The sequence below is a fragment of the Temnothorax curvispinosus genome, unplaced genomic scaffold, assembly GCF_003070985.1.
Source record: "Temnothorax curvispinosus isolate PA1 unplaced genomic scaffold, ASM307098v1 QBEX01004775.1, whole genome shotgun sequence".
NCBI lineage: Eukaryota > Metazoa > Arthropoda > Insecta > Hymenoptera > Formicidae > Temnothorax > Temnothorax curvispinosus.
The window spans coordinates 335,909-345,534 of NW_020214555.1; the positions used below are offsets into that span (position 1 = coordinate 335,909).

At 52.0% G+C, this 9,626-nt stretch overlaps 1 pseudogene; it reads left to right on the forward strand.

The window, feature by feature from the left end:
* Window positions 1-4,066: 4,066 nt before the first annotated feature.
* LOC112454062 lies at window positions 4,067-8,764 on the forward strand (annotated as a pseudogene).
* Window positions 8,765-9,626: the final 862 nt, after the last annotated feature.

The following is a 9,626-nucleotide window of genomic DNA, read 5'->3' on the forward strand; positions in this document are numbered from 1 at the left end:
CACACACACACACACACACACACACACACACACACACACACACACACTCTCTCTCTCTCTCTCTCTCTCTCTCTCTCTCTCTCTCTTTCTCGAATCTCTTTGCGAGACGAGATTGCTGCGCATCGAAACTTGTGATGCGCACATTCCCACGTCATTAAAACCAACTACCGCTGATCCCGGCCATTTTTATGGAATTTGCGCGCGGCAGACACGATGCGCGACGAGCGCATCCTGAAATCGTGCGTCATTTCCACGCGGATACACGGGGACTATGGGGAGCGGCTTCCGCGGGCGAGCGACTTGATTTCCGGGAAATATCCAGCGTGCCGGTTGTGCTGTGCGCGCGCGCGTCGTCATGTTACGTGATGGCTAAAGTGCGCGCGGACACGTTCCTCCGCTCTTCTCCGCTTCCAGCACCTGCGAGAAAAGCCGAGCGGTGCGCCCGTTGGCCAAGCAAACAATACGGACGATGATGCGCCGTCCCGAGCGCATTGTCCGCCGCACCGCGCGGCGAGGTAGTAGTAGGCGGCGGATTTATCTACCTACTCGTAGAGTCAGGTAGAGTCAGGTAGAGACGAGAGAGAAAGAGAGAGACTCAGGGGTTCTCGACCCCCGGGACACGCGTCGCCGCTCGGCGACCGACCGGCTGCCGCCGTCGCCGTCGCCGTCGGAAACGCCTTGGATGGAAGGTAGGGGGATGTTCCTTTCGTTCTGGACTGATTTCGCGCGGCCGGCGGCATCGTGGTGATCTATCAAACGCCTATCATCTCGCGAAGTAACAAACCGGCGCGCCGCATCCTCCTCAAGCAACGGGTCTCTCGAAGCAGAGCGTATTGGCGGATGGTTGTAACGTGCGAATGAGATCCGATTTGCGACGGTTCCACGGTGATCGCCGATCGTTATCTCATCTCGTAATCCTCGTTAAACCTCATCTGCAAACATACTAACTTTTCGATCGCCACGCGCGCGTTTGCGTGCCCGGCGAATGCTATACAACCGCGAGGAGAGGAATGTCCCGCAATTGAGGAAACGCTGACAGTCTAATGTTAACCCGATACCTTGGGCTCCGTATTTTACGACAGTGCTTATACTTTTTACGCTACCGTGATTGCAGTTGTTAAGGATGTCCTATGACATTGATTGACAAGGATATTGGCACTTGGAGCCATCGAGTACTTATGATCTCCCGACAAGGAAGTGTTTATATCATATATCGTTGATATCTCTAATTCGCCTTATATAAAGACATTTAAAACAATAATATTGCAAATTATATATATATGTGAGAAATTTGTTACTGGTGGGAATTGTCCGTCTGCATAAATTATTGTCAATCGATATACGTGCATTATAATCTTTGCAAAATGGTTCGAAATACTATATATTGTCCAATTACTAGAAATGTGCGAACTATATTCGAATAAGAATTGAACCGGGTGAGATTTGATTTGATTCAAATTCGATTCTATGATTCGAATTTGAACTCTTCAAAAGTCCAAATCTAGATAGTTCGAATATGAATCATATAATTGTCAATTTTATAAAATCATATTTTCCGTTAATAAGCGAAATAGTATGTGATCATGTTAATAGTAGCATTCATTGAGTGCATTTAGTATTACAGCCGCTTGAGCGACTAAGTAGTTAAAAAGTTCATTTCTAATTTTTTACATGCTCTGTGACCCTATCAAATTGTAAGTAAAAGTTTGAATATACGTAAGAAATAGTGAGCTATGAGTATTCATAATAAAATAAACTATATTATTTATGTTATTTGATTTAATTATGTATGTAATTGGGTAAAGTTATTGGATACTATATTAGAGTATTTTAATACTTTATCTATGATTTTTCGTCTAATATAATTGCAGTTAAAGTATTTGATTAGTTTTATATTAATATTTAAATATGTTTTTTGCCTTAAAAAGAATTTATAATCAATATCTATGATTTTTCCACATCAAAATATTCTCTTATTATCTACGTGTTAAAAGTCAATCTAATAATAATTATATTGTTAATTAAAAATTATATTCCAAGGATTTAGCTCGACTTTATTCCATTTGGATGAAATTTTGTTAATACGATTCGATTCGATTCGACATAAAAAATACTTGATTCGTACATCTCTACTAATTACATTTGTGCAATTAATACTAACTTTGATTTCCTAATCTTAACAGATTATCAAGAGATACGGTAGTGTCTCGCGCCAAGTACAGGCGAAGCGAGACCGCACCGTGACTCTTTTCGGAATTAACATGACGCTGGAAATATGTTTATAATAATTTTTTTACTTCTAATACATTATAATTCGTAAACATCATATAGTCATAAAGATACAAATTTACGATGTAAATCTGATTCGAAGCTTGTTCGTCGTACTGTAATACCCGTGGGAATTTAGAATTTCTCTTTCGATTTAAATTCAGATTGCAACTTACTCTATTCAATTTTATTAGACGCTATGGCATTTCGAAAATGCGTTTTATATCTAAGCATTCCTCTCACAATTCGCGTAACACGCGTGTCTAAGAAACGGCACGTTCCCGTAGCCGCTTTTCCCGTCACGTTACGAAATTCCAGGACCTTTGTGTCTCATCTAAAGGGTCTTGTGTCATTAGTCAATTCGTACGATACATTGCCTATCGTTCGAGGCAATCTCTTTCGTGGAAAATGTTTGTGGAAAAACGTCCCTCGGGGCAAGCGTTTCTCAGGTCGCAAAATTCCAAGATCCTCACGATCTGCCGGATTTGATTAGGCCGTTAGACAATCCGTGCGACGCATTCAGGTATTTTCGTTTTGCGAGGGGCATAATATCCCTCCCGCAGGTCCGGCTCGCGTACAACACGCGTTTCTAGGAGACGGCACGTTTCCTACGTGGTCGCTTTTCCCCGTTTCGTGTCACGAAATTCCGGGACCGTTGGTACGAAGAGGGTTCTCGGTACAGGAGGCTTGAAGGGCCGGGCGCGGAATGAGCGCCGACGGTAAGTCAGTTTTTCGCATACCGAGGCGCTCAGGTATAGGTAGAGGTAGAGGAAGAAGCACGCGGCAGGGGGGGAGGGAAGGAGGAAGATGAGGAGGGAAAGGGACGGGAGCAAGAGGAGCGTGAAAGAGAGAAGGCGAGAGAGAAGGAGAGGGTCGGCATGCAGGCAGGCAGGCAGGTAAGAGAGTTTGGTATGGTCTAGCTGCTTGCTGCCGCGCGAAGCGCGTTGAATGCCGGGGCCTCGGTGTATCGGGGCCCGGTACCAGCGCCGAGCGGCGCGGCGCGGCTCCCCTCTCCAAGATGGCCGCCGCTGGTCGGGGCCCAGCCGTGAGTCCCCCTGACCGAGCCAGGCGAGTCCGTCGGGTTAGGGGAAGGGTAGGCCTCGCAGGTGCCGCCATGTCAGTGCATGCCTAACCTCGAAGCCGCGCGGAACGGACGTTGGGCCCAAGTACGCGACACCTCGTGCTACCGCCGCTATATCTGCGAGGGGTTCTAAGCTCTCTCTCTCTTTCTCTCCGTCGTTTTGGTCCCCGCGATTCGCGTACCTGTTGCGGATCTGTAGCTGCCGTTGGACCGGGGCCACGATCCCGTCTCGTTCGGTTCGGGAGAGAACGGTGCGCGATCGAGGAGAGGGTCCGACCCTTCGGGATCGAGAGGAGGCCGCGCTGAGACGTCGGACGACGACCGGGGCGTCTCTCCTCCGTGAGAGCCGCGGAAAGAAGCGCGTGTACGGGGCTAGTCGCGTCTCGATACCGTGATACTCGGCGCGTCTCGCGTTGCGTGGTTGGGCAAGAGCGCGTCGTTTAATCCATCTACTTCGTGATTTCGCGCACACGTATCGACTGGTGTACGATTGACAGTTCAGAGTGTTCGTTCGACGATCGTTGTTCCACCTACTTTTCCGCTTTTCTTCTGGAATTCTGTTCCTGGATCCGTAGACTGGTTTCCCACCTTGATTCGTCAACGCGAACTGGTGGACGGACGTCTTAAAGCGGTTGACCAGCGAGAATGACAACGGCAACGACCGGCCCGTGACGTCCCCTGGGACGAAACACGCGATCGGATTCGTGAGGTGTCCGACGGGACGGGAACACGGCGGTCATGCATGACGCGGGGCGATCGCGCCGGGTTCGCGACCGGTCGTGCTGATCGGTTGGGCCGGTTATCGGGACGTGGATCTGACGCCGGGAATGCCCTACATCTCGCCGTCGATAGTCCGCTGAAGGAACCTGGCGGAGAAACCGGGAAAGGAGTCACTTTCTAGGGAAAAGTGGAGCGTCGCGAATAATTCGGTTCCCTTCAGCCCGAACGAGCGAATCCCCACGACGCGACGCGACGCTGCTATGTCCTCACAGGTACCGGGACACGGTTTGCGCGGCCGCTGGTGCGAATCGACGACACGGTGAGACAATTACGCCGGTACTCGAAACACGAGAGTTTGCTTAAAGTGAAGGGAGGCTGGTACTTGGTATGTGAACATAACAGTCGGTGGAAGTGAATCTTAGCCGCGAGAGACCCGCTCACGGGTAAAACACAGTGATATTTGGTGGTTGCTTGTCGTGTTGGTGCTACAAGGTTAGGTTTATAAGTTGGGTGACAAGAGGATAGTGCCGGTGGAAGCGAGAAGCGCGACGGGAAGGTGCACGAGGACTCGGGGTCGTCCCCCGCGACGCGATCGGCGGCCGCGCGGAGAATGGAAAGGAGATAATATCGCGAGTCGAGGAGGGCGAGGTGGGCTCGGAGGAGGAGGAGGAGGAGGAGGCGGAGGACGGCCGTGGCGTGGTGTTGGAGGCCCCAGGATGTGGCGTCTGCTACTGTTCCTCGTCCTGGGAGCGACCCCCGCCCCGGGCGCGCTGCCCGAGCGCGTCAAGTACCTAGAAGTGTCCGAGAACGTGCGGCCGGGCACCCGGGTGGGTTTCATTGACATCGATAGTCCGCCGTATCTGATAGCGCTGGTGCCGGGCTCGCCGGTGGAGACCGACCTGATCGTCGAGCCGGCGACGGGCGAGATAAGGACGCGGGTGCCGCTGGACCGCGAGACCCGGCCGTCGTACAGCCTGGTCGCGCTGCCGAGCGTGCGGGTGGTTATTACGGTTCTCGACGAGAACGATAACGCGCCCACCTTCGCCGAGGCGCACGTGGACATAGAGTTCCCGGAGAATTCGCCCCGCGACGTCAAGCGGCCCCTGCCGCCGGCCTACGATCCCGATCTCGGCCAGTACACGACGCAACGCTACGAGATCGTGTCCGGGAATCACGGCGACGCATTCCGGCTGTCGCAGCAGCGCGGCCGCGACGGCGTTCTGTACCTGGACCTTCAGATTGCCGGCTCGCTGGACCGGGAGGCGCGCTCCCGCTATCATCTGGTGATCGAGGCGCTCGACGGCGGCACGCCGCCCCTCCGCTCCCGCCTCACCGTCAACGTCACCGTGCAGGACGTCAACGACAATCCGCCCGTCTTCAACCAGACGCGCTACGTCGCGAGCGTGCCGGAGAACGCGACCGTCGGCACGCCGGTGCTCGCGGTGAACGCGACCGACGCCGATGTCGGGGACAACGGCCGCATCGAGTACTCCATCAATCGCCGGCAGTCCGATCGCGAGGAGATGTTCCGCATCGATCCGGAGACCGGGATGGTCTACGTCAACAAAGCCCTCGACTTCGAGTCCAAGGAACGTCACGAGCTGGTGATCGTCGCTCGGGATCGCGGCGCCCAGCCGCTGGAAGCCAGCGCTTTTCTCTCCGTCCGCGTGACCGACGTCAACGACAATCAGCCGGCCATCACCGTCATCTTCCTGTCGGACGACGCGACCCCCAAGATCAGCGAGAGCGCACAGCCCGGCGAGTTCGTCGCCCGGATATCCGTCAGCGATCCCGACTCCCGGACGGAATATTCCAACGCGACGGTCACCCTGACGGGCGGCGAGGGTCACTTTGGCCTGGCCACGCGGGACAACATCATCTACCTCGTGGTGGTCGAGCGGCCGTTGGACCGCGAGGAGCAGCCCGTCTACGAGCTGTCGGTAGAGGCGACGGACGCCGGCACGCCTCCGTTGTGCGCCGTCCGCACCTTTCGGCTGCTCGTCACCGACGTCAACGACAACGCGCCCAAGTTCGAGCACGACGTGTACGAGGCCCATCTCCTGGAGGTGTCCGAGCCCGGCACGTCGGTGATACAGATGGTCGCGACCGATCTCGACGAGGGCGCCAACTCGGCGATCCGTTACTCCTTGGCGAACGCGACGTGGTTCGCGATCGACGAGACCACCGGCCTCGTCACCACGGTGACGCACGTGGACTGCGAGGCTGACCCGGCGCCGATCTTGGTGGTGTACGCGACCGATTCCGGACGTCCGCCCCTCAGCAGCAGCGCGACCGTGCGAATCACCATTCACGATTTCAACGACAACGAGCCGATCTTCGAGAAGCCGCTCTACAACGCCACCGTGCCGGAGGACATGCCCATCGGAGACTGCTTTCTCAAGGTAGGATTGTGAAAAGCACTTTTCTCCCGTGTTGCGCGCCACGGAAATGTGAGAAAGCAGGGTAGACCCCTTTAAGTGGCGATCTTACTGGAGTAACAACGAGTAAGTTTTTGTTCATGGTTTCTTAAAAAAAGTTTCTGATTGTTGCCGAAAGTTTCTTGAAGTTATTTCTTTATGTTTCCGTTCGAAGCTGCCGCTTGTTGCGTGTCTTTATTCGAAGTGATAAAGATGAAAGGAAAACGCGTCAACGAGTAACAAGAACAAATGTTCCTTCAATGTGAACATTCAGGTCTGCAAATGGGAAGACGGGAATAGAAACAAAACCCAAATATTTCTGTGATTATGTTGCCTCGGTGTGGACAAAATGTTGCCACAAGTTGACATATTATTTTGACGGATTATTTAGAAACATTTAGCAACAAGCAAAAGTTGCTCGTTGTTGCTCTAGTGAGGATGCTGCTTTACGACGATTGTGTGCGTTTGGGATTCGGCTAAACGCTAATGTCACGTCAAGCCGCGTGACGGGTAAACGCGCGCAAACGCGCGAGTCTATGGGAATCGTTTCGCATCCTGTTAGCATTGTTGCGCTCAAAGTGTGAGCGATATGTTTACGTTGCGCTTTTCACCCGCCGCGCCGTGATATCGTGTTTTTAACGCTGCTCTCTTAACGCCGCGCTCGCTCGCATATGAAGTCGTATATAGCAACGCTAACGGGCAATTGTTTCGTCAGTCGGGTTGCAACGCAAAAAGTTGCGGAATAGGTCCGCGGGCTGTTGCAATTTTGTGAATTGCTTGTCACGCCGTTTGATATCTGTATGACGTACGGAATATTTTCCACACTTGTTCGGACGTTCGCGGGTGTTGCGTCGGACTGACGTAACGCTGTCATCTCCCTTAACAAGCGCGGTACTGTCGGTGTCTCTCTCTTGGCGCGTAATTGATATTTATATTCCGTGAAAGAGAGGAAGAGAGAGAGAGAGAGAGAGAGAGAGAGAGAGAGTTCGACTCGAGCTTGAGGTTGAGGTGTCTTCGCTATCTTAATTTGTTAAACCACCAACGTCCGCGCGCGAGAAAGCGCCGATTATACAGAAGTCGCACAAACCACGTTTCGCCAGTGCTCATCAATGCGAGATCGAAGTTTAATTGACATACACTTGAGAAATCACGCTAATCCCTACCGACCGATTCGATCAGTGAAAATCCGTTATCGGTCTTTATGCCGCGGGTTCTAATTGACCCGTCATCGGAATCGATTGCGCGAGAGACGTTTACCGGCCGTGTTGCACGCGCCTCGCGACACGATCAGCCTCTATAAATTAATATCTTAAATGTCGCGCGTCGGCGCGAGAGAGTGACGTTACACGCCCGGTGGGTACTTGGCGTTTAAACCCTTACATAAGCCACGTCGTTTCGCGTAAAGTCGCTAAGATTCACATTAAAGGTTCCTCGATGCAGTCAGCCGGGCAAAAGGGCACGAACGAACGGTCGTAACTAGCCGCGGGCCGTCAGGCACGTATGTTAAAGCCGGGAAAGCTGTAATTGGTACTTGGAGCGAGAGAGGGAGAAAGAGAGAAAGAGAGTAAACGGGAGGGAAGGTTTTCTTCGGCTGTTTCAATTAGTATCGCGAGTATCCGGACAGAGCGTTCGATTGATTTTCGTTTCGTTTTCTCATTCCGCGAAAAAGGCACCCGGTCCATACGGCCCAAACAAATCCGTGCTATGCGTCATTTGCATACGGCCCGCGTGTCTTTCTCTCCGCGAGGAAAGAGAGGCGGAGTAGCGTTCGAGCGTATACGAGTAGGAGCGGTAGGAGCCACGAGCGGCGACCTGAATGAGGAAAGAAGTGTTGCGTACGCACGGGCACGCATAGCGGCGACGTGAGTCGCTCAGGGGCGTAACGTCGTCGATCCGAGAGAAGAGGGGAGAGGGAGAGAGAGAGAGAGAGAGAGAGAGAGAGAGAGAGAGAGAGAGAGGAGAGAAAGGAATGTAACGTCTTCCTGGTGGTTCTCCCGCGCGCCTCGCTCTTCCGGCGCTCTCCTCCACGTATAGACCGCGCGGCGATCACGAAGAAGAATCCCCCGCTGACGCGTTCTCTTAGCGAGGCCGTCGCCGCCGCTGTACACGCCGAGACGCCCTTTCCCCCCGGAGCGGTGCTAGAACGCGAACAAGTTAGTCCCGACACCCGATGGGTGCTTCACGAGCCGGCGCCGCGTCGTTACGTCCCGCCGTGCGACCGGCCGCGCACATTTGTATACACCCCGCGATGACAAGGCCAGGACGCAATAAAGGATAGATCCCGGAAAAGAGATAGGACAAGGGATAATAGACGGCGCCGCGCCGCGTCGCCGCCTTCCGCACGTGTTCGCAACGCGTCACTGAAATTTGAGATGTCGCACCGTCTCGGAAAGACGATTACGCGTGTACACCGGCTGTCGCCGCACCGACGTTACCAGTGATCGTATTACGTTCGACGTAATCGTCGAAAGTTGTATTACACTGCCGCGGCTCCCGATTGTGTCAGCGTGTAACGAATTTACAGCTAACTTTCATAGACTAGCAGAAATAACGAAGGGATTCATCTTATAGGTCTCCTCGCGTAGACGGATTTGTTTCCGAAACCCGTTAAAAACTGAAGCTTTAAACATGTCGATAACACCAAAAATAATAATTTGTTGACCATTGGATTGCCTCAATGAATGATCAATGTGTTTTCTGTACGCTTTGACGAAGCGTTTTTCGCCATTAATATATTAGAGTAATTGTGATAATTACTCTAAAAGAGAGGGTTGTCACTCTAATTTGAGTAAATGCGGGCATTCATAAGGTAGGAGTGAAGTTTTCACTCAAGTTTTTAGAGTAGCTACTCTACTGGAGCTTTAGAGTGATACGATCTCACTCTAAAGCTATAGTAAATCACGATTTACTGATTGACTGATAAATGACTCTAACAGAGTAAAATTTTCAATTTAAAATTGTAGAGTAACATAATTCATTCCTATGGACACTGATCTACTGCACTCGAAAAGAGTGCCCTTTCACTCAAATGAAGTGCAGTTTTGCTTCAACTTATACAGCGCAATTTTACTCTTTTTTAAGAGAGTGGCGTATCCTCAGGTGTATCATTCCAAGTGCACAGACTCAATTTTCACTTTTCG